This window comes from Dermacentor albipictus, chromosome 1 (genome assembly GCF_038994185.2).
Source record: "Dermacentor albipictus isolate Rhodes 1998 colony chromosome 1, USDA_Dalb.pri_finalv2, whole genome shotgun sequence".
Lineage (NCBI taxonomy): Eukaryota > Metazoa > Arthropoda > Arachnida > Ixodida > Ixodidae > Dermacentor > Dermacentor albipictus.
Genome location: NC_091821.1, coordinates 96,813,141 through 96,839,253, shown reverse-complemented (window position 1 = coordinate 96,839,253; position 26,113 = coordinate 96,813,141). Strand labels below are relative to the sequence as shown.

At 44.5% G+C, this 26,113-nt stretch overlaps 1 protein-coding gene across 4 annotated transcripts in view; it reads right to left on the bottom strand.

Annotated features, from left to right (window-relative positions):
• noc (no ocelli) overlaps positions 1-26,113 on the bottom strand; it is a 184,768-nt gene that overhangs the window by 71,913 nt on the left and 86,742 nt on the right. For 3 of the 4 annotated variants that reach the window (XR_011507976.1, XR_011507975.1, XR_011507979.1), the window contains exons 3-4: positions 16,972-17,096; positions 12,546-12,607 (exon numbers count right to left, since the gene is read on the bottom strand). The gene's annotated coding sequence lies outside the window, so the exon portion shown is untranslated. Of the gene's footprint in view, positions 1-3,867; positions 3,974-12,545; positions 12,608-16,971; positions 17,097-26,113 lie in introns of all 4 variants that reach the window. The other variant, XR_011507977.1, reaches the window with a different exon arrangement.

Below are 26,113 nucleotides of genomic sequence, written 5' to 3'. Positions count from 1 at the left end.
CCACCCTCACTGTGGGGACTGGACGGATTGCACTGCGTTCGCTTGAGAGCAATATCTCCGGATAGTCTTGTCTAGCCGGTGTAGCATACCGAGCAGTATGCGTATGGTACTCGGTGGACCGAATGTCTCACGTTTTCTTCGATATTCCTTCGGTAGCCACATTAGGGGCCCAAAATAGGTATTCGATTGTGGCCAAGATACTTTCCTTCGCGGTTTTTTTTTTCATTTCGGTGCCCCCACCCCGCAAAAGGAAAAAAAAAAGAAAGGCATTGTTGTGTCGCAGGGAATTGTCGCATGGTGAAAGTTCGATTTTGTTTCTGCTTCTTTTCCGGAAAGGAAAGTAATGGGCCAAAGGACGCTTCACTTGCCGAATACTCTTATTATTCCGATAGCAATTATGCGGACACTACCGGCGCATTCCAGCCGTCGCCATCGCCCTCACCTTCCGCATATAGTCCCATGGCAATAACATCGGGGCCGCGCGCCGCATGCTGTATGTGCGAGGGATAGCGTAGGGGGGGGGGGGGGGGGGGGGCATGGGTGGGCCGACGATGGTGGCTCAGTCTTTTGTGAGCAAAGGAGAAAAGCGGTGATGAAGCGCGCCGCCTTCCGTCGCAGGCGGTATATATCGGGGGGAGTGGATGGAATAGAGGCGAGATCTAATATTCCGTGAATCTGTTATTGCGCAACATGTTTATTTGCCTTATTTTATCCATCATATGCAGTGACTTTTTCTTAGATAGGCAGATTTATTGGAGACTTATACGTATATTTAAATATCTTGTTTCGAGCATTTGTGTATACGTGCAGCAAACTTTGTTTCCCGTGACACTTTTTTGCCCTTTATGAACCTGTATCTTTGCATTTATATATTCCATTGTATCGTAACATATCTAATGTACGAGGGCAAGTCAATTAAAGTGAGTCTAGCCCCCCCCCCCCCCCGCGCCATAATGGTTCAGTTCATTATCTGCGAAACATGCGCGTAGCAGCCAGGCATCTCTCATTTACAAAAGTGACACGCAGGTATGAGATAAATGTTCTGTAATGCTCTCATACGCTGAGTTGAACATGGTTGCGTGACGTAATGGACGCTCTAGAAGTTTAGCAGTGAGGTGCCGTGAGGTTTCTGACAGCTGAAGGTACTTCCTAAAAAGAAATTAGCCGTCGTATAGCTGCCGTGTGCCTAGAACATTGCATGTCATTGGCCACTGTGAAGAGTTGGAGCAAACGGTTCAAAGAAAGACGTGAAAGTTGCAAAGACGATCAAAGACCGGGCCAAAGCCACCGTGCAATCACCCCCAACAAAATTGCAAAGGTTGATGAGCTGAGACACGAATGGACGATAGGCATCGACGAACCGGCCGAGCTTGTGAAGATCAGTCACGGTTCCGTTCACTCCTTAATTCATGAACATTTCGGTTATCGGCTCTTGTGTGCGCAATGGATGCCCAAGATTTTGAACCACCGCCAAAAGACGGAGAATTCGGCGCTGCCTTGACTCATCTGATCCGGTATCACAATGAGGGTGACGACTTCTTGTCTACAATTGTGATTGGCGACGAGCCTGAAACACCACGGCAAAGCTTGCAGTGGAAACATTCGAATTCACCACCCTCAAGAAAGCAAAGGCAGTCATTTCCGCCGGAAAGGTGTTGACTTCTTTTTCGATAATCAGAGGCCATTACTGATAGAATTTGCTAAATCTTGAGAGTCTATCAATTCTTTCCGATATTGTGAAACGCGGGATGGGCTACGTGTCGCAATCAAGTACAAACGACGTGGAAAATTGGCTAATGGGGCCATCTTGTTCCACGACAATGCCCGTCTCCACGTCGCTGATGTGGTTAATTCAAAACTGGCGAAGTTCATGTGGGAAACGCTGCAACATCCGCCAAGCAGCTCACACCTGTGGCCTTGCGACTTCCACATTTTGGCGCAAGTGAAAAAAACAGCCCAAGGGAACCAGATTCTTGTCCGACGATGACGTGAAAGAGTCAGTTGCAGACTTTTTGGAGCAGCAACCCAAGGAGTTTTATAAGACGGGAATCACGCGACTCGTTAGTCAATGGGACAAATGTCTAATTGCTCATGGAGACTACTTTTAAATAAAGTACTCCGTTTGTCCTGTATTCGCATTGGATCACATTGATTTGACTCGCCCTCGTATATTTTGCTGAACTCCTGCTTTTTATACGCGCTCTTTGTTGTGACTATAATTTCAGTGCAATTACTCATGATACAGGATCTGTGACAGCTGCTCCTGCGTAATACATTGAAGCAAATGACAGAATCATTGAGATTTTTCACTGGCCGTTGCATGTGTGCAAGAATGTAAACAACGTTCTTGAACGACAAAGTTTCATTAACATATTTGTCCTCAACTTGTTCATTTCATGGGCTTTACATTTTTCATATCAGCGACATGCAATGGTTTGCTGGTTTCGAACTGATATGGTTCTAAAGTACGTGTGATATTTTCTTTACTTATTAAATAGACAAAAACATGGAAGCATTGATATCAGATACTTTGGGTACAATTTTTGGCACACAAGAGAATATTCTTTTATTTTAAAAAACTAACCATTTTACTTGTTTTGACAGTGCGTAGCGTTCAAGAATTCGTTTGCAGCATCTTTGACAATTACAATGCAGTTATTGCTCATGTATTTGATCCCTCGACAAATTGTTTAAGAGGAATTAGCTCGGGCACAACGCCGACGCTATCTATTCAGATGCATGTAAAACGCAGGAACGCTTTTGTGAGATAACCCCTGGATCCCTTTTAATGAAATTTGTTGCATTTGAGATATAACGTTGAATTATAGTGTCTGTTGGAAGTGGAATTCGGATTTAGGGCCTCAAGTTTGTTTAAAATATTTTGAGAAATTCGAAATTTCGAAAAAATAGAAGCACGATGTTTACATAACTAATAGCTCTGCATCAAGAACAGATATCGCGGTTCTGTAAACGGCATCTACTATAACAGTGAAAGCGACAAATTTGGTATGTCAATTTGTATCTTACGGGAATTGGTTACGTTGTGTACAATGGTTCTGCAAAAGCTGTATTTCCATAATGCTGGATTTTTTTTAGATTTATGTGTAACATATGAATTTTGTCCGCTGTAGATGTTCTATTAGGTGCAATTCACGGAATTGTGATATCATTTTTATTGTTGAGTTAGAGAGCTTCTAAACTTGATAGTTTAATTTTCTGAAAATTCGCTATTTTCGCCCACTTTTAGTAAGAAATGGACAACCTAAATGAAAAATTCGAAACCAACAGTCATTAGAATTGAAGCTTTTCTTTTCAATGCAACAAACCTCGTCAAATTTGGTGTAGTGGTTACCGAGAAAAACGAATGCTCCTTCCACATGTATTTTGATAGGAGCACCCGAACTAAAGCTTCCTCTTGAAAAAAAGGACGAACCCTCCCCCCTCCCCCCGCCCCTCGAACGAAGCCCCCCCCCCCCCCTTCGAACGAAATTTGTGGCTACGCCCCTGGACACCGGGACTGAGGTCCGCGGCGTTTGGACGTGCGTAGTCGTCGCGCCCACGCAAGTCCAATCCAAGCAGCCCCAGCACGCGGGGAACACACGGGAGACCGAGCGAAAGCTCGAAGTGACCATTTTGTGGTCACACAGCGCGGCTGCCTTCAAGTGCAGCGCGCATATCGGGCTCTGCTCGCGCGCGCCCTGGCGCGTTCGCGACGACCGCCAGAAGCAGCGGCGGTGGTGCCTCGAACTACTTGTTACGCAGGGAGGGCGCCAGGGGAACGCGCGGGCCCACCAGAACTCTGCGGCGCGCATGCCGCGCACGCCACGCGAGGTTTAAATTTAGCGCCGCCGACGTCGTCCTACTCACTCGTTGGGAGACTCGTCGCCCTGCCAGGGACCATTGCTGGCAGATTTGTCGGCTGTCTTCATATACCACGGCCGGGCTTCCCAGACACGCGCTGGCGTCGCCGGCACTGCGGATCATTTTTAGCGCGCGCTGTAGCGTCCGTTCAACGAGCTCGTTATGGATTCTTCTTTTTTCGCCTTTATTTCTGCGCCTCTTTTTCGTGCTCTCGCTTTCTACCGCCCCCCGGGGAGGAGTGAAGGGATCGAACGACGTCACTTGTCGGACGGGTATTTTTAGTTTCTCTTCAGCTTTCGCGCAGGATGAAATGTGAACCCTTTTTCCGGCTTCCTTGGCAGCGCCGCGCTCTGGAAGCAGAGCTGTCCCCCAAGCACTGACACGCGCCTCCGTCTCTACCGTCCTCCTTTCCTCGCACCTTTCGCGAAGGCAATTTGTCCGTGACGTCTTGCTCCGGCGTTTCTCGGGTGCCGCATTTCTCCGCCGGAAGGGCGAGTCGTGTCGCGCAGTTCCAAAGATTAAACGCTGCAAGCTCAACCGACAACCGTGAATTATGGGTGCTTTGTTTTGCGCACGCCGCTCGTTCTTCTGAACTGTGCCGGACGAAGGCCATGGTGGGTGCATTCCTAGCCTGTCGGCAAACATTAGGGATGTGTGACTTTACCCCGACTGGACGCTACCAGAAGTATCGACCGGCGGAAGTCTTTTACACATATCTTCCAAAGCCTGGCAAGCTTAAAACGTCAAATCAGAAAGTGATGAAATGTTGTCGGTGATTACTGCGGGCGTACAGGTGCCTGTTAAAGAACACATAGCAGACCCTATGCACAGAGTGTGTCCTTTCTTTCTGCTAGCATAGTTCTCGGTTCAATTTCGTAGTTTGTGAAAATGCTATAAATGCCGTGTGGGTCGACTTCCGTGTATGCAATAAATCATGTACCCAGGTTATATAAGTAATTCCTGTTTCTTCAGGAAATTGATGGATTATTTATTGTAGTTCACCCAAATACATAAGCTCGATCCTAAATAGTCAATCAATCAATGAATCAATCAATCAATCAATCAATCAATTATTTATTTGGCGTGTCCAGGAACAACCATGAAGTCTAATTGCTGGCGCACGCATATATTAGAACAGAAAAATCGGCGTGGGAATATAAGTTAAAAAAAATAAACAAAAAGCCCAATCTTGAAAAGAAGAGTATACATATAAGGCGCAAGGTGAATACACAAGAAAAGAGGACAAGGGCAGTTTAACAATATGTGAAGCTATGGTACAACAACGCACAGCTAGGAAAAGAACAATGACAATGACAGCGAGTTATGAAAAATATCGAGATCATGAAATTAAGCGTTAAAAAGACTGTATTCTTTGCACCGTTGAGTGTTGGTGATGATAGGCAGGGACATGGAAGGGTCTATGTACTCTGGTGATCTTGAGCGGATTACGAAACCTAATACAACTGAGGAGTTCGGTGCAGGTGAGGATAGCGTGAAGGAGTTTGAAAAGAAACAGCAGGTTAGCGTGATTACGTCGGCAGCGAAGTAAGAGCAATCAAAATAATCCAACAGTATTCGAACAAGGTCCAGTGTCTGTCTTAGCAAAGTGGCGATGATATACGCTCAGAAACTTTTTCTGGACCCGATTTATAATGTCACTGTTGGATCTGGAAATCCCTTTCTGGACGACCGACACGTATAGTTGAGAAATACAGATTGTTGTGTACCATTTGCGGAACAGTGTAGAACGGAATTCCAACAATTGTCTAATAATAATAATAATAATAATAATAATAATAATAATAATAATAATAATAATAATAATAATAATAATAATAATAATAATAATAATAATAATTTTTATTGCACAAAAGAATACAGAGTGCAAGAAACGAGCCTGTCAAAGCCACCAGTGTCTTGAGAAACTTGGCCCAGCAAAATCAGAAGGACGAGCGTGCTATATTTACTTTACCATAGACGTATCACAACATAATGCAGGAGGATTAACAGTTAGGATGTATATGTTTTAGAAATGATGACCAGCACATTTTACAAACGTTGAAGCAACCATGTTACAGTGAACAAATCATGTTTTTCAATGGCTTCTTTGATGTAATGGAAAATGCCTCATTTGGAAAATCGTTCAGAATTTTCGGCACATAAACACAACTTCACCATATCTTGTTGAGGATCGTGGAACTACAAAGTGAACAGTACTACGAAGGCTTCGGGGGCTGTGTAACGTACTTTAAATGCACTGAACCAAAAATGCCTTAGCACCACAGATTGCGTAAACAGAGTCCAGAAGCATGGAAGGCCAAGCGCTGAGAAGATGTTACCATTTGTGATTGAAGGAGTGTTGTAGGCTATGTTTTTTAGTATGTTCTTTAACAAAAAATCAACACGGTTTTGCCATCGGGTGGGGCAGAAAGCAAAGACGGTAATCGCATATCGAAGAGTGCTGTAGAGCAAGGCATGCGCAATAGTTTTTTACTTGAAGCGGAACGATAGATTTCATTTGAAAGAATAACCACGCAGTGCTCCTAAGCTTATCGCAAATGTGCGATAGTTGACTGTGCCACGACCAATCCCTGTCGAAGAATACCCCCAGGTATTTTACCGAGTTCACGTAGTTCACTGGCACGCATCGACAGGAATTACAGTTCCGACTGCGCAGGAAAATCGGTTCATCTATTGCGGTTAATTTTAAAGGAGATCTGAAGCAAACGAGTTGGGTTTTTGAGGGGTTAACCTTTAGTCTGTTATCAGCGAACCAAGTCATTGTCCTGTCTAGATTATTCTAAATATTCGAGAAAGTCATGTTTTAGGAAAAATGTTTTGTACTGAAATCAAACGTTTTGAAACAACAACAACAACAATAATAATAATAATGAAACTAAGACTACAACGTCACATTTAAGTCACACTTGCTTTTGTAGGTTCGTTGTAGTTCATGGCTCCGGATTAATAAAGTTTGACCCCCAGAGCTCATTTAACGTGCATATTAACGTATGCCCTTTTTTCACGGGCATTTTTGATTATGCGCCAGTGCAAACATATAGCTTCCGCAACAATGAGTCAAACTCACTACTACCTCACGCTCAGCAGCCAGAATACCATAGTAGGCATGGTCGATTATTTTTTTATTTGATTAACGTTTAAGCATTCATCATTTTAGCCCTTAATCAATTAATCGCTTTCGATGCACGGTTTTTCATCGATTAGTGCATTAACTGAAATTTCTGCAGGGCACTGTTAAAAAGGTTGAAGCTTAGGCATTGACTTTTGTAGGACCCTACTTTAATGTTTGAGAGGTGGAACAAAGCTTGAAACAGGAGTGTTTGATAAAGTACATCTTTAACTTGTTAAACACTAAATATAGTTCGCACTAGTGGCTTCTTAAGAGACAAACAATATATGTTATAAAATGGGACTTAGTGCACAATTAAGTAAGATGCATGGCACTAGTGAATCCCTGCACAGTACAGTTAAAAAAGAAATAAGAACAATGACAAAAGTGAAAGGTGAAGGAAGTGAATGGAAGAAATTGCAATATGCACGAGGGAAAATAAAATTACTGGTTTGGGGTTTTATACCACGTGCTCTTTTCTACAGAGCGATGGAATGCCAATTGGCTGGGAGGTTTGGGTGAAACCGACACCTTCTTTGAATGGCCACACAAATGGCATGCGAGAACAGATGCTCGGACGCTGTAGATTTGCTGGAATTGAACTCCATCGCTATGCTAAATACATGCTCCAAACCGGCACGCATGCTGCGCCACATCTTTAGTGGACTGGGAGTGGCACGACGATCAACGACTGGGTTGCTATGGCATGGCTTGAACTGCGCGGCCATTTCAAGCCTCCGGGCGCGCAATGGCGGCGTGTGCGGTGTGGTAGAAGGGTCGTGCTCGGTTCGGCATCGCTCGGGAAAAACCGTCGACAGTCGCTCTACCAGAGCCACACAGTCACTGCTTAAGCCCGAAGGCGCGGGGTCGAATCCTGGCCATGGCAGCAGCACTGCGATGGGGGCGAAGTGCGAAAACAACCGTGTCCCATGCATTGGGGGCGCATTAAAGATCTCCTGGTGGTCCAAATTGATCCGGAGGCCCCCATTACGGCGGGCCTCATAGTCAAGTCGTGGTTTTGGCACGTAAAACCCCAGAATTCGTTCACTCATTCACAGTGACCGGTTCTTACTATTATTGAAAACTAAAATATTTGCGAAAATTTCTCGGTTTGAACCCGTGCATAAATTTAAGAACACCATAATAAGTAATAGGGGAGTTAATCTAATGCAATAGCGTCTGCAAACTGAGCGAATCAGGCAGCTTTCCATAACTGAAGAAAAATAGTTTTCGTGACTGTGTGATTTTTATTATAGTAGTAAAGAAAGAAACTATGATCTCAGCGTTTCATTCTCTCCCTAGATTTACACGCGTGAGCTTATGGCCATGAAAGTGTACGCTTCAACTAATAAAACCTTTAAAAAATACAGAAGAAAAAGAAAGAAAGAAAGAAAGAAAGAAAGAAAGAAAGAAAGAAAGAAAGAAAGAAAGAAAGAAAGAAAGAAAGAAAGAAAGAAAGAAAGAAAGAAAGAAAGAAAGAAAGAAAGAAAGAAAGCCGCAAATCAAAGGATGCCATCACGGCAACGAGTGGCTCAGCATTCTCCATCGTTACGTTTCTCTCAGTAAATGTTGGGCCGACTTCCTGACACGGTTTCTTGGCGTCGTACTCTATTAAGTGGACTGGGGTCAACGGACACGCGAAATCAAACTGCTTCTCTCGTGTTTCCGAATGAGAACTCCCAAGGGCGACATTGGCTGCCTAAGGTCAAACAGCTGTCCAACGCGTAATGTTGGCCGAACGAATCCCGGCCACCGCAACTTTTCGGGTTCACGCGCTCGCTCGGCGGTGCTCTCGCTGTAGCGGCGGCGCCGTGGCGCTGTCCCGGTTCGACGCGCCGCCGCGTCGATCCGTCAACGTCCGCGGCGCGTCTTGCACCAGCGAACCCGTTGGCTGCGGATCCAAGGCCCCCGGGATGGTGGTGCGGGAGCTACCGCCGCACAGCGGAGCAGCGCGAGCGCCCCGGGGGCCAAAATAGCTTCCTGCTGGGGTTCGACCTCCTGCGCTGGCCTGCTTCTGTCGCGCAACAGATCGTCAGTCACGCCGCGTTTATCTCGGCAACATCGTTTGTCACCAGTCCGTTTACAAACTTCCTCCGTGCGCCGGGCACCGAGGCGGTCGTCCGCTCGCGGTTCGTTAAAGCGTCGTGCATGCGCGTGCGCTCCGGTTTGTCGCCGGAGAGCCGAAGAACGACGAAGACAGAAGCGAAGCAAAATGCGCGACAAAAAGAAAGAGGACATGGGTGGGCAAGCTTAGAAGAATTGTCAACAACTGCGTCATCCAGCTGTTGCGAGCTGTAGGCAGCCTGCCGAGCCTGACGCAGAAAAGAGGTGTTTGAACTGCTGCTGCTTCGGCCTCGTCGTGTCGGGCAAAAGGTAGTCGACGAGGGGAAACAACACGAGGGCGCGGTGTCTCCATCGCACCTTTTCGACATTGTTTACGAGTAGCGCGCGCGGTCAGCGGGTGACAGGGCTTCCGAGCGCGACGCGTCAGCTCGGCACGACCTTCTGCGAGCGTATACAGAAGCGACGATGTCTTTTTTTCGCTCGCGTTCCCATGCGCCGTATTTTGAAGCGTGCTTTCCATGTTGCAGGCACGCTGCGTCTATATGCTTCAGGCAGCGTTGAGTGACGTAAAGAAAGAGCGCGCGCGTGAGCCCAGCGGCCAAAGTTAACTTAAATGTTGAGGTAAAAACTACGTCCGGAAGGCGCATCTACGAATGTGCCATTTCCATCCAGCGTAAGCAATAATTCAGTCAAAACCACAAGAGTGCGATGGAATTGCCACTATATCGGTGCAAGTGTATGACAGGAGCAGCGCGACGAGGGCAAAACAGATGAAGGGAAGCGACAAACACGCGGCATTGCCTGCTTTTCCTTTGCCTTGGTTCCGTCGCGCTGCTCCATGAACGCACACCAACCAACCAAGTTCATGGTTCTGAGCTTCTTATGAATTGCCCGTCACATGGAAGGCGATCAAGATAAACGAGGAGAAATACCCGCCGCGGAGTGGTAAGTGCCACGGCATTGTGCTGCTGAGCAGGAGGCAGTGGGTTCCACTTCCGGCCGCAATGACAGCATTTCGATGGGGCCACAAAGCAATGTTCTCGTCTTGCCTATTTTTCCCTGGGTCAATTTGCTCTTTTCTTATATTAGCCAACGTTCGTGTACTTAGACTTAAGAGAAAGGTAAAGTAGCCTATAGGCTGTGAAAATTAGTCCGCGTCGCTTGTTCCTGTCACCGCCGCAAATGAAAATAAGCTCTCCTACCAACATTTCACCGGATAAATGGCCTAATCGCGATGGGGCGTCAGATGCTGCTCAATTCTACTTCTCCGTAAAGTGTACCTTTACGGTACGCTGTGATATAATCTCTGCCGATGCTATATCGAATATCCATTTCTTAGATTTTCCTAGGTCAGCACCGTTGGGCTCAACCAGTTATCCGAACGGCCTCTTTCACAAGAGAGACTAAGCACAATATTGACGATACTCAGCGCTATAGCAGTATTGAGAAGTATTAGTGGGATAGCTTATTGTGATCCGCCGACTTCTGTAATGCGAACGCCCTCATTAATGTTTATTTCCTTTACTTTTTCGTCTATTTCTCTTCCTTCCCCCTTAATAACCCCCTCGGCGCTCTGTGTAGAATAGAAAACCGGAAACTCTCATCTGGTTGACCTCACTGCCTTTATTAAGGCGAAATACTTAGATGGCTCATGGGTCGAAAAATCCGTTGTCCGGCGTTATGGCACCAAAATTCAAGCGAACCAACTTAGAGACGTGGGCGAACCGGCCATGTCTCCAAGTTGGATTTCAATTGACATTGTGAAGGTGTTAATTAAGACGAAGTTAATTAGTATAATTGGGATATAATTAATTAAGGCACTCGAACTCAGGACGTTTTGTGGGAGTCGAGCTCTCGACCTCTGGTTTGAGTCAAACCCATGACATTTGGTGTTACTTAGGGCGAAAGTAATTAGGACACAGTTAATTAAGCTATAGTTAATTAAGGTACGCAAACCCACTAGTGGGGAAAGACAATTCATAGGAAGTCACAATGCACTCGAATGAAAATGACATAGTAATTTAATGAATTTCTCGTGAGCGCTCAGGCTTTCGGCCTTCCTCCTCTTTAACATATGGTAAAGTGACTGTCAATTTCTTTCTCTCTCTCTCCTAGATAAGCAACGATATGCATCCAGCAGTCAATAACTTGTGTAGCCTCACTTTGTTTTCATCCCATTTGGCTGTTGGTTTTCAGCAGTATTTTGACATCCCGCATCGTGTCACTAGAATTGATTCGTTGCACTCTACGTCCGACACAGTTGCATACGCAAGCCCCTGGCGATTTCGCTCGCTCTTCTCAGCCAAGTGGCATTACATCATATCTATTTAAAGAGAACAGAACTGCACAGTCGTATAGCGATTTCACCCTCATCAGTGCACTCTGTTTCATCTCCTTGATCTCCCGCTGCCTCTCTCATAATTTGCTTCCCACAAAAGTATGATCTTTTCATCTTTCCTACATTAAGGTTCCTCTGTCTCCCATGTGGTTCAACATGGATGCACACACGTCTGATGAACATTACAAGTGTTCGCAGTCATGTATACAGTAGCTTATCCAGGACAAATCCCTGGCGTGAAATTCTTCCCGCCCGTTCCCACTGAACATCCATGCCACCGAACTGAAGGAGTTTCCGCAACATACTTTCAATTAAAGCGATACCTTTCTTTAGCTATTTTGACCTATTTGGATGGTTGGAAGATATCGCGCAATAAACAGAGGCACACACCCAGCGAGCCAAATTTTCTACTAGCTTGGGCCTCTGGGCCCAAGCTAGTAGAAAACTTGACATGTCATGTCAAGTAGTCAACGTGGAACTCTGGACATGTGCCCGAATAGGCAGCTTGTGGCTGGTTGCAGTCTGGCCTATAAGAGACAACTTGGCTCACTGGGTGCGTGATATTATTTATTATTTGGCCATTCTTGGTCAATCCCCAAGAGTGGGTGTGCCCCAAGGTGACACGAGGGGTATGTAGCCTAAAATATATATTAAAGCGATAGCGCCCCATCCACAACAGACACCTCCGCGTCGAGCACGGCCGCTTCGTGGCCAGCTATTACAATGAAGTTCCAGCCAGGATAATACAGACATCGTTGGGCTTGCTACAGAGTTTCAACAGGGGTACAGTGATAACAGCAAGGTATACTGCGTCATGGCATCATTCGGCTTTGTGGTTCGCAGCGAGATTGCCACTTCGTGTGCTTAATGACGTGCCCATTACGTTTTGTGATTAACGGATGGCATGGTCACCAGATGGTTAATGCAGATGGTTACCAAAAAAAAGCTATCGCTAACTTTGCCGATCATCTTCGATTGCTTCTGCCACATTTTGTTTTATGAATCCTTCCCAGTGAGAGAACCAGCTGGCCCTAGGATGCAAACGATAGCTGAATGAACTTTGTCCGCAAGCTACGCGCTTGCATGAGACCTTATAAGAGACATACAATATTGGTGCAATTCACAAGGAGCCACCGCTGTGCACGCGCGTACCGTGGCACCTTTCGCACTCGGGCTCCAGCCAAGCCAGGTGTGTCCACAGGCGACCAGCATTCCTGCAAGGTTTGAAGAAGTTTAGTCAACGTTTTGTATCTTGGACTCTGCAAGCGTTTCTTGACAGTCACATAGTGATGATTCATTTCGGCTTGTTTTTACGGCATTATTATTATTATTATTATTATTATTATTATTATTATTATTATTATTATTATTATTATTATTATTATTATTATTATTATTATTATTATTATTATTATTATTATTATTCAATATGATCTTGTTGTCAGTATGGGGCACGTTCGGAGCGGACTGGCAGGTTCTGCAAATGTCTCCTTAATCTGAACATAAGATATAATAGATGACGTCGTATTTGTCACAGGTAATGTCAATTTCCAGCTCCCTAAAACATGGATAGAGAGCATTTCACCACTTGTTTTCCGTGCCTCAGCATTCTCCAGGTAGAGACATTGTGGGACTCTTTTTCACCGACATTTCTCGAATCAACAAAACAGCCGCTACACTAAATGTTTCATCAGGATCAAAAAACAAAAAAATCTACAAGAGAACAGCTTCCTTTTACAGCTTCATTTTGCACTTGGCACGAGCCATTCATAAGACGTTCTTTGTATGGGGAATGTTTTTTTTTTTAAGAAACTCTATAAGAGCTGCAAAATCAGAATATTTGTTGAAGTTTCATCGAATGTTGAAGGGCACTTGTCATATCCTTCCATGTGGCTTTGCCCAGTAGTGCCAACATTAGCAAATCTACTTACAACTAAATCTATCTCTTGTTCTTTTGCATGAATATGACAACTGAGAAGGATTCCAGCAGCATTTACGGCTGCATTGAAAAAGTGTTGTCCCGCAAATTCCCGCGGGTGCAAGGGAATCCAAGAAGCGCAATTAAATATTTTCTTATGCAAGTCTTTCTTTCTTTCTTTCTTTCTTTCTTTCTTTCTTTCTTTCTTTCTTTCTTTCTTTCTTTCTTTCTTTCTTTCTTTCTTTCTTTCTTTCTTTCTTTCTTTCTTTCTTATTCTTTTCGTCTCTCTGTTGATCTTGAATGTAAGCTAATTCTGGACTGTTTATGTATCTTTGTTATTGTTGTCGTTTAAGGCAAGGTCTAAAACGGAACGCTTGACAAGGGCTCATGCAGCAATTGGGGGCATGACTCCTATTAAATATATACAGCATGCATGCAGAGTATATACATGAGGCGGGCAAGTAAGCATAACCAAAGGGAGTATGTATATAACATCCAAGCAGTACAAATCATGATAATTACAAGAAAAGATTTTGGTGCATGAAATGCGCATCGTGCACTAAATGTAGGCATGTAGCGCATGTGACAGGTGGAAAGAAGGAACCACTGATTTTCCCACATCTCATCTAAGCGTTCTCTTTCACTATTACTAATAGCACTTCTGAGGGAATGTTTTTCCAAGCCTTCATCGATCAAAAAAGTGGCGTGACATTTATGTCCAAGTATTTTACATTCCTTCAATATTTCAACTTTGCCACAAGGATTGGTTCTTTCTACGTAGTATAATTTTCGCTCAGGGCAACGAGAAGTGGTAACTTCCTAACTATAACATCGTGTAAAGCAGAGTTCATTCAAGCTCACAAATTGCGTATGTTTGTAGTAATATATTTCATCTCCTCTGTGCATATCGAAAGAGAAGACATCTTGAGACAAGATGTGTGCACAAATTTCTTATGTCTCATTTATAACACGTTTTACATTGCTTTGTAAGGCCGGGCATTCTCTTTTACGGCATGACTGGTTTGAAATGATTACATGTTGTTTCCCAAAGCAAAATGCAATGAATTTATGACAATGAAACCAAACTTGTGCACAACATCGCTTTCTTCTATATGGGTAGTAGCTTGTGCACCTTGCATGTGACTCAAGTTTGTAAGGATCGGTCTGCTTTCATTCGAGTTCGCAATGGCTACTCAAATTTCTATGGCAGTCCATGAAATGTTTAGTTCATTCAGTGTACTTGCTACAACCTCACTACGCTCAGAACATTCTGTCCGTAGATTCTTAATACACTTGCAAGAAAAATAAAGAGAGTCAGACTAGTGGTAGAGATGCTGCTTGCAGTAGAAATCCCCGTAGAACTATTTTTCACCTCGTTCCTTTGAACATTCTTAACATTCAATCATTTTACTTTCATTTTCGTTTTCATTTTTATTTTATTGTTGCCGACACATTACAAGTCAGGGGAAAGGGCGACTAAAGGCAGAAAAGACTGCCTGACAATAGCCCTACCACCAATGCACTTTTGAGCAGTAGCGTGAACATTCTAGAAGAAATTAAACAGTAGATAGCGCATGCATTGTACGCAAAAAAAAAAAAATGTAGGTGCAACAAAAATAATGGCAATTAATAACACAAAAAAAGTTTTTATTCAAATTTCGTAAACCACACGGTGCTTGAGGTCATACGTACTCTATGCTTGTGTATGTACATGACAACAAATGAGATTTAACAAGATTTTTGAAACGCGACATCAACATACATTCTTTCAGATTAATTAGAATTTGCGGGTGTTGATTTAAAACAAGTAGGCATTAGGTACTTAAGTTGTTTATTTCCATATTTGGTTCTACAGAGTGGCACTTGAAAGTGGCTGTATTTTAGTTTGTATAGCATGCTGTTCGATAAGTGCACGTCTACAAATGCAGAATCATTTTTCTGTATTTTACCGTGTATGTATGTAGCCAGCTTGAAATTATGGCTGATGAACATGTAATTTTCAGTTTTTTAGAAGAACTGTGCTGCGTGATGGAACCATTCGAGGTTTTTTATGTAGCGGACCGCTTGTTTTTGAAGAACTGTTAGCTTACCCAAGTTTCCGTTGCTTGTGATGCCCCAGATCAATAAGCAGTAATATAGACGAGAATGGATGAATGATTAATGCAATTGACGTTTTAACCTAGTCGGAAACAGGTGCTGTATTTTAGAAAACACGGGGTTAGACCTAGAAATGCTAGAATGTACTTTATTTATGTGAGGAGTCCAATTAAAATTTTCTTCGAGAAATACTCCTAGAAATTTAAATACCGATACCCTTTCAATCGCACAGGTATGAAAAGAAACAGAAATATCAGTGATATCAGGTTTGTTGCTGGGCTTAGGAAGAATAAACTTAGTTCTAGAAACATTCCATTCAAATTGATTGAGAGACAACCAAATTAGTTACTCATGTAACCAATAATTTGCCACTGTTTCTAATTCAGCTAAATTACGGTCCAAAAAATATAAATAAACTGGTATCATCGGCGTAGAGGACAATTTTGGGTGTAAGTGCTATATTTACAATATCATTCACATAACTGATAAAAAATAGTGGACCCAAAATGAACATCTGGCGTGCACCGCACTCTGAACGAACACTGTTATGCTTTAGAAAATGAAATCTACCTGAAAATAATTATTAATGGGATTTAAAGTAACACCTCTAATTCCATGTAGAGGAAGCTTTTGAAACAGAATGTTATTCCTAATAGAAGTGAAACCTTTTCTGAAATCAAGAAAAACTCCCGCAGTGTATAACTTATTTTCAAAATTAAGTATTACTTCTTTAAAGTTCAGTAGTGCCGCTTCTGCTGACTTAATCTTGCGAAAATCGTACCGATGTTCGGCAAGTGCCTGCTTTTCTTCCAGAAATTTGGTTAACCTGATGTTTATAATTAGTTCTAATACTTTTGAGAAAATGGGTGGCACGGATATTGGCCTGTAACTATTTAGGTCGTTTGAAGATCCACCTTTATACAAAACAACTACTCTGGCTATTTTAACACTACCATGAAAAAATTCCGGTAACCAGCTCGTTGTTACATATATAACATAGCGGGGCAAACAAAATATCAGCAACGCGAATGATTAGTTTTGCCTTGATTTCATGTCATCATATCCGGCTGCACTATCTCTATTCAGAGAGCTGATTATATTAAAGATTTTAACTTCCCTGCATGGGAAAAAACAGAGTTGGTACAGTCAAATCATACATAACCATATAGGTCTTTGGTGGAATCATAGGTGCGAATGATATTTGTAACCCCAGCTTGCAAAAAATGGTAATTAAGTCTGTTTACTAGCGAAGTGTCAGTATATTCTACATTGTCGAAAATAAGGTGCTAGGGATCAAACTGCAGCGTCTGGGCTGCCTTTGAGTCTCCGAATAGCTATCCATATTTTTAGGGCCATTTGATATAGACACAAACATATATTTGTTCTATTCAGCGCGAGCTTACAGAAGATCCAAGTTAAGCTTATTCGAGGCCTACTACATCTCCAGGCTTGGAGTGGCACCTGACACCGGCATGAAATGCCGAGAGTCAGCGGGGCTATACTAGTCCAGGTGCAACCAAATTAGGGAGGCCCACTAAGCTTCAGCAAAAGACATTCACTCACCAAAACAGGAATCGACATCTTTGGTGCAGCAATCGACCATCACCTCCCTCATGATTCTTGCAAATTAACCCGTGGCCGTAAGTCCCCAGCAGCTGCGGAGCACTTGAGCAAGGCGGCGGTCGGACCTGCAACGAAGCAGAGGGCGCTAACAATCTCCGGCCCCGGACATGCCGCCACTAGAAACTGAACCTGGGAACGTTCAACACGCGAACCATCTCGCGTGAAGCTAATTTAGTAGGACTCTTTCAGGCACTATCAGCCATTACATGGGATAATATTGGCTTTAGTGAGGTTAAAGAACTGGTGAGGCTTATACAGTGCTGAATAACGGCCAAGTCCTCTGCAATAGAGGACATCCAGATAAGAAGCAATAAGGAGTAGGATTCCTAATCCATAATTCTAGAGCATTAATGAGAGGGTAGCAGTAGCCGTAATAAACCTAAATAGGAAGTGTAGAATAAATGCATAGTGCAAGCCTACGCTCCAACTTCCACTCACGATAATGAAGAAACAGAACAGTTTAATGAAGATGTCGAATGGGCGACTTCAATGCAAAAGTGGGCGACAAGTAGGTTGGTGAACAAGCAGCCGGCAGCTACGGCATCAAATATAGGAACACTAGAGGATAGATTCTGGTAGAACACGCGGAAAGGAATAAGCTCCGAATGATGAATGCCTTCTTTAGGAAGCGTAGCAACAGAAAGTGGACCTGGAAAAGCAATAATGAAGGATCAAGAAATGAAATATACTTCATACTTTCTGGAAATCCCACCATAGTGCAGGATGTAGAAGTGTTAGCTAGGGTAGAGTGCAGTGATCATAGCTTAATGAGGGCTAGGATTCACTTCAATTACAAGAGAAAACGTAAAATTGGTCAAGAAGAAGCAGACCAACTTAGACGCAGTAAGGGTAAAAACAGACCAATTCAGGTTGGCACTTGCCAACCTGAATTGACAGATGACAATTGAAGATGACATAAGGGCAATGAATGAAACCGTAATTAGGCTGGCTTCAGAAGCTGCAATTGAAGTGGCAGGTAAGGCACCAAGGCAACCAGTAGGCAAGCTCTCCCAAGTAACAAAGGACCTAATAAAGAATCGACAAAGTATGAAGATGTCCAACTCAAGAGATGAGATATAATTCGCGGAACTGTCTAAACTGATCAACAAGGCGAAAATAAGGGATATTCGAAATTATAACGTGAGAAAGACTGAAGAAGCCGCAAAAATGGAGCTGTATGAAAACAGTGAAAAAGAAACTTGGCATATACTAGTCAAGATGTATCCACTGAAACATAAGCAGGGTAATATCATCAGCAATTAAGATGATATCGTAAAACATCAGAAGAGTTCTATACTCACCTGTATAGTACACAGAGCAGCCACGCTACCTCCATTCGAAGTAGTAATGAACATGATACGGAGGTCCCTTCTATAACGAGCGATGAACTTAGAAAGGCCTTGCAAGACATGAAACGGGGAAAAGCGGCAGGAGAAGATGCAATATAGCAGTCGATTTAATCAAAGATGAAGATATCATGCTTGAAAAGTTTGCGGCCCTTAATACGAAATGTTTCATGACCTCGAGGGGTCCAAGAACTGGAAAAATGCCAACATTATACTAATCCACAAAAAGGGAGACGTTTAAGAATTCAAAACTTATACGCCCATTAGCTTACTTCCAGTATTGTATAAAATATTCACCAAGGTGATTTCAAATAGAAAAAAGGCAACACTTGACTCCAGTCAACAAAGAGAACAGGTAGGCTTCAGGAAGGGATACATTATAATGGATCACATCCATGGTCATCAATCAGGTAATCGAGAAATCTACAATGTACAATCAAATGTACGATAAACCTCTTTATGTGGGTTTCATAGATTGTGAAAAGGCATTTGATTCAATAGAAATACCTGCAGTCATACAGGAATTACGTAATAAAGGAGTACAGGAGGCATACGTGAATATCTTGGAGAATATTGTTACGAAAAGGAAGCCCGATGCACAAATGTATTTACGACTCTTTCCACGGGGAAAAGTTAGGGGTAATCACGCAGGCTGGTACAAAGGCCACAGCTCCAGGAGACAGTCTACCACTTCCTCTTCGTCTCCCTCTTGCGCGCGCGATCCTGTCCAAATCCACCATAATAGAAACCCCGGAGGCTGGAGTGCGGTCCCGGTGCTTCTTAGAACGATAGCGAACTAGACGAACAGTATGGTTTTAAAAGGGACAGCAGGATGGCGTCAGTTCGTAGCTAGGACGAGGACGGCGTGTCTTCAACAGGGCTATTTCGTAATTCAATTGACCTAATCGTCGCAATACCCGGTGGGGCCCAGCATAGCCTGACAGCAGTTTTTCTGACAGGCCGGCAATGCGACTTGGAGTCCACAGCAGAACGAGATTTCCGGGAGAGAACTGGAGGATCTGCTGGCGACTGTCGTAGCGAGTCTTTTGTGACACCTGAGCCACTGTAACTCGATCACAGGCATTCTAGCGACCCATACGAACCTGACCAATGGCGTCATGGGCGTATTCCGTGGTATGTCGCGACACAGAAGGTAGCAAGATGTCAAAAGGCAGAGTGGGGTGGTGACCAAACAGGACGTAGAAAGGTGAGAAACCCGTGGTATCATGACATGACCAATTGCACATAGATGTCACGTAGGGCGTAGTGCTGTCTCAATCGCGATGGTCTGCTTAAACGTACATAGACAACACCTCTGTAAGGGTGATATTGAGTCATTCAATCAGTCCGTTAGTTTGTGGGTGATATGCGGTTGCGATCTAGTGTTCTGGTTCAGCAAGAACGAAGTGTGTCCTCTACAATTTGGGACAGGAAGTAGCGCCCACAATCTGTCGGCAGCTGTCTGGCGCGCCATGGTGAAGAATCACATCTTGAAGTAAAAAGTCTGCTACATCTGTAGCACAGCTGGTGGGCAGGGCACGCGTAATAGCATAGCGCGTCGCATAGTCTGTGGCAATGGCTATCCATTTGTTTCCTTTTATAGATGTGGGGAAGGGCCCAAGAAGGCCCATGCCTACACGGAAGAAAGGCTCGGTGGGAACATTGGTTGGATGAAGGTGGCCAGCAGGTTACGGACATGCCCTCTTTCGACGCTGGCAGGGGTCGCAAGCCACAACGTAACGTCGCACAGAGCGGTAAAAGCCTGGCCAGAAGAAGCGATAGCGAACTATGTCGTAAGTACGGGAGGTGTGAAGGTGTCCGGCAGTGGGTGCGTCGTGCAGTTCAGCAAGAACAGTAGAACGGAGATGACAAGGGACAACTAGCAGTAAATCTGGTCTATCAGAGCTGATGTTGCGTCGATAAATAATGTCGTCACGGAGCACAAATATTCTGGTTCAGCGATCTGATTGTCGTGAAGTCAAGCGCTCAATGATCGACCGGAGAGAGTAATCCTTTCGCTGCTAAGTAACGATGTCACGAAAGTCAGAAATGCCCAGAAGCGTTGGGTCCTGTTCGTCGTTGTCAGGAGGATCGACGTGTTGACGAGAGAAGCAGTGGGCACACAGATGTAAGCGGCCGCACTTGTAGATCACAGCGAAAGATTACTCTTGAAGTCTGAGTGCCCAGCGAGCAAGGCGGCCAGTCGTGTCGTTCAATGACGATAGCCACCACAGCGCATGGTGGTCCATAATGACAGAAAATGGGCAGCCAAACAAGTAAGGGCGAACTTTAGCCACTCTCCACACCAGAGCGAGGCACTCGCGATGGGTGATAGAAAAATTGCGCTCTGAAGGGGACAAGAGGCGACTGGCGTAGGCAATGACGCGCTCAACCATTTTGACGTAGGGCGAGGATAACACCTTTGCCATGGCCACTGGTGTCTGTGCGAACTTGAGTTGGAGCAGATGGATCAAAGTGGCCTAATCTTGGAGGCGTTGTTAACAAGCGGATGAGGGTGTCGATTGCGTCGGCTTGTTCGCACCCCAAAAGAACGCCGTGTCCTTCATGAGAAGGTCAGTCAGTGGCCGGGCGATATCCGCAAAATGTTGAACAAACCGACGAAAATAGGGGCATAAATCCAAGAAGCTGCGCATATCTTTTGGTGAGCAGGGTACAGGAAAGTTCTTCACTACGTGAATCTTATCAGGATCAGCATGTATACATGCCGCACTGACAAGGTGGCCAAGAACTTTGATTTTACGGTGTCCAAAATGGCACTTAGAATAATGTTTTTAAAGCCAGCTTCCCTAAAGACTTCAAGAATAGCGGCGAAGCAACTGAGGTGGCTGTCAAACGTAGGGCAAAATACGATGACATAGTCCAGACAACTTAAGCAGCTGGACCACTTATAGCCCCGAAGGAGAGAGTCCATCATTCCTTCGAAAGTTGCTGGGGCATTACAAAGTACGAAAGGCATCACCTTCGTTAAGCGTCATCAATCTGCAGGAAAAGGTACACATCCTTTTTCGTGACGGTACTCGACGGTAGTCGACACGAAATCGCCAGCTGCCATCCTTCTTTTTGACCAAGACAAGCGGCGATGCCCAAAGACTCGGAGAGTGCTCAATTACACTTTTAGTTAGCATCTTGTCTACTTCAGCTTGGATAGTGTGGCGTTCTGCGTGAGACATGCGATAAGGTCTTCGGCGGATAGGACTCGCATCACCGGTGTCAATCTTATGGGTGACAACGCAAGCCTGTCCCAGCGGGCGATCTTCAAATTCAAAGACGTCGCGATACGACACCAGGCGCGACAAAGATCCGCAGCTTGTTCGGGAAGCAGGTCTTAAGCGATCATCTTCGAAAATATGCCGGGATCAGACGTTGCGGAACCGACCGGACAGCAGGTGGCCGCAGACGAGTACGGAACATCCAATAAAGAGATGGCGAAATCGTCGATGGGAGAAGCGTAGTCGAGCGACATGCATTTCGGAATAACTTGCGTACTTAAGTCAACATTTAAAACAGGAAGAAATACACGGTTATCGGCGATAGTCACAATTGTATGATGAACGACAACTGTGCGTAGCAGGAGAACATTTACATTAGGAGTCAGAACACAGCCACCATCAAGAACAGATGGGAAGCACGTCAAAGGCATATACATGGAGGCTTGAGGCGGCAACCGTACGAAGTCCACGGAACATAAAGAGGCTTAGCTGATTTTCGAGCACAGCAGTGAATAGGCAGCTCGATTTGGAGGAGGTCAGCAGCGCAGTCAGTCTGTGCTAAATAGTCCGATAAAAGTTGAGGCCGAAGATCAAGTCATGGGAACACCGTTCAGAAACAGCGAATGAAAAGAAAGTGTTCAAACGAGCAACGGGTATTCGGGCAGGGCACATGCCAAGGATAATGGGCGTTACTCCATCAGCTACACGAATAGAACGAGATGCGACAGGTGTGAGGACTTTCTTTAAGCGGCAGCGAAGACGGTTGCTTATCAATGAGATATGGGCTCCAGTATCAACAAGCGCTGGGACAAATACACCGTCAACTTCTACATCGACTACATTGCGTCTGGTCAGCAGGGTGAGAGGCCTTGGCGGATACGTCGACAATGCAGCGTCATATCCGGGAGTTGCATCTTCTATTTTTCTGAAGGTATGCAGCCAGGTCGCAATGACGACGATGGGCGACGAGAGTGGGGTGACCTGAACTGCGGGCGACGACTGTGCGGCGAACAGGACTGGTGGCTGCTCGACGACGGTGATCAACGGCACCATGCGGTCGTACCGTCAGTGACGTGCAAGTTCGGCTCGGCTTGCGGCTGGCTATTGCGAAAACCGCCGTCTGGACGAGGGTTGTTCGAGAAGGGCATCGAGGACCAGCGGTTACGACAGCATCGGGCCACGTGACCAACGCGGCGACAACTGAACCAAACATAGGTCGGTTATCCGGTGTTCGCCACTTCGCCATGTTTGCGACAACCTCAAGGGATCCATTGATTTTGAGTATGCACGAACGAAAGACGTTCGGTTGGCCGGGAACTGGCCACGGTGTAAACTGACTGCAAGCCGACATTGGCGAATTCTCGGCGCACAATAGCCTGAACCTAGGTAACCATGAGAGCACATGTATCATTGGCAGTTGGGTACAGAGCCGCGGGGCACATGGCTTCCAGTTCACGGCGCACAATCTTCGTCAGCCGCTCTGAAGAGTGCTACTGCCACGAAAGGGAGACCTATCGGTCTTCACAAGAAATGTTGCAACCGTATTGGGAAGTCGTGGAAATGACTGATAAATACGACGGCGTTTCACCTGCTCGAAACGCTTGCACTCTGTGATCATGTCATTAATCGAAGTACAGTTCTTACAAATGAGAAAACTGAAGGCGCCATCGGCGTTACCTTTTAAGACATGCCCGACTTTTTCAAACTCCAGCATTTCAGCGTCGGCTTTGCGGCAGAGTGCCAGCACGTCCTGTATAATATAGACGATATAACCTTCGGTGGATGTCTGAACTTGTGATGCCAACTCTTTTTTGGTGACGACCTTCCGAGCCAGTGGTTTTCCGAAGAAAGTTCGCAGCTTCTCCTTGCAGGTATCCCAGTTACGGAGTTCTTCTTCGTGGTTTTGAAGCCACACTCGTGCAGTTCCCGCCAAGTAAAAAATTATGTTCATCAGCATCACTGTGGGATCCCATTTGTTGTGGCTGCTCAACCGCTCATACATCTGCAGCTAGTCGTCAATTTCGGCGCCATCGGTGCCGCAGAATGTTCCTGGATCACGCGGATGCGTGATTACGACAGTCGATACAGTCGACGCAGGCGTTCCCGAACTAGGCACCGTCTCCTGCGACTTTCGTGAAGAACAGAAGCGGCGGCCACTGCGAAGGTCCATTCTGAGTCGTTACCTCGCATTTATACCAAATGTTACGAAGAGGAAGCCCAATGCACAAATGTATTTACAACTACTTACATGGCGAAAAGTAAGTGGTAATCGCGCAGGATGTTGTTGTTGTCCTGAGTGGGCGTGGCACATACCCACAGTGGGGGATTGGCCAAGAATCGGGTGGTTCAATTAGGTGCGCAAAAATAATAATGATAACAAGGAAGTTAATAATTTAAGCGTTGGAGTTTAAAAGTAAACGTTTTGTGTTTGGAGAAAAAAAAGAAATAATCAGATGAAAACCGGCTATAAGCTTCTTCTTCTTCCTTCAAATTTTGGCACGTACCCACGAGAGGCGGATTGGCCATGGTTCAGAGCAAACATAATATGAACTTCTTGCTTCCTGTTAATTTATTGGCCTGTATTATTCACAGGCCCACGTATCTCAGGACTCTCAATAAAGTTTTCCCATCCAACCATCCAAAAGACAGTCTACACTTCCTCTTCTTCTCCCTCTTGCGCGCACGGTCCTGTCCAAATGCACCGTAACAATATCTACAATGATTCCATAGCTACCTTGATTCTGCACAAGAAAAGTAGAAAGATACCTACAAAGAAAGGGGTCAGGGAAGGAGACACATTCTCTCCAATGCTATTCACTGCATGCTTGGGAGAAGTATTCAAGCTGTTAAACTGAGAAGGCTTCGGAGTGAGGATCAACGGTAAATATCTCAGCAACCTCCGGTTTGCAGATGACATTGTCCTTTTCAGCAACACAGGGGACGAGTTACAATAAATGATTGAGAACCTCAACAGAGAAAGTGTAACAGTGGGGTTGAAGATTAATATGCTGAAGACAAAGATAACGCTCAATAGCATGGCAAGGGAAAAAGAGTTCAGGATCGCCACTCAGCCCTTCGAGTCCGTGAAGACATACGTTTACCTAGATCAGTTGCTCAGAGGGGATGCTGATCATGAGATGGAAATGTACAGAAGAATAAAAATGGGTTGGTGTGCATACGGCAGACATCGCAAGATCCTCACTATCGCCAGATCTTACCACTATCACTGAAAAGAAAGGTGTACAATCAATGCATTCTACCAGTGCTAACATATGGGGCAGAAACTTGGAGGTTGACAAAGAAGCTCGAAAAGAAGTTAAGGACCACGCAAAGTGCAATGAAACGAAGAATTTTAGGCGTAACGTTAGGAGACAAGAAGAGAGCCGTGTCGATCAGAGAGGAAACGGGGATATTATAGTTGATCATAAGAGAAAGAAAATGGAGCTGGGCAGGCCATATCATGCGTAGGATAGATAACCGGAGGACAAGCAGAGTTACAGAATGGCTGCCAAGAGAAGGAAAGCACGGTCGAAGACGGCAGAAAACTAGGTGGGGTGATGAAATGAGGAAATTTGCAGGCGCAAGTTGGAATGGGTTGGCGCAGGACAGAGATATTTGGAAATCGCAGGGAGAGGCCTTCGTATTGCAGTGGACATAAAATACTGATGATGATTGTGTTGATTATTATTATTATTATTATTATTATTATTATTATTATTATTATTATTATTATTATTATTATTATTATTATTATTATTATTATTATTATTATTATTATTATTATTATTATTATTATTATTATTATCATCATCATCATGGTGGGGGGGTAGTGGTGAAGATGATGATGGCCTTGGTAGCATTGTGAAAAAATTAAAGCACTATGTCTCAAATCCTTCGATCTACTTCCGTTTACTTTGAAAACCTCACGAAGAAAGTGTTTTCCGGGGTCATTATATTGCATTTACAACTTTGTCAATATATACAACTGCTTTCGTGTTCTACAGCCGGTAAGTGAAATACGAAGGTACTGACAAGTTGAGTAGCACTGAATGATTACAAGCACCCTATGTAGCAGCAAGCTGTAAACAAGCGCGGTGCGTATATGGGAGAGCTCTTTTTTTTCGTTTGTTTTTCTCGAATAATTGTGCGAGGTAGCGTGCGTTAACATGTCAGGAAGAACCTTCTACGTATATTCTTTTTACGCTAAAGATATAGTTCAAAACGTGTACAAAGTTTTAACTGCCAAAGTCTAAGGAAACTCTCATATTACTGTAAAAAATGTACACGCTTAAGGGTGTTTTCTTGTCGCACTGGTAACACTCTTACCGTTAGAGCCTTACAAAAATTTATTCATGCCGACAACGGAACTCTAATTAGACGTGCGATGACGAAGACGTAGTTGAAAACTATGTAATCATTCTGACAGCCTTGTGCGCACAGATATGTCCGACAAGAGGATTTCACAGGGAGAGATATGAAACTCACCTGTCGGATATTTCTGTGCGC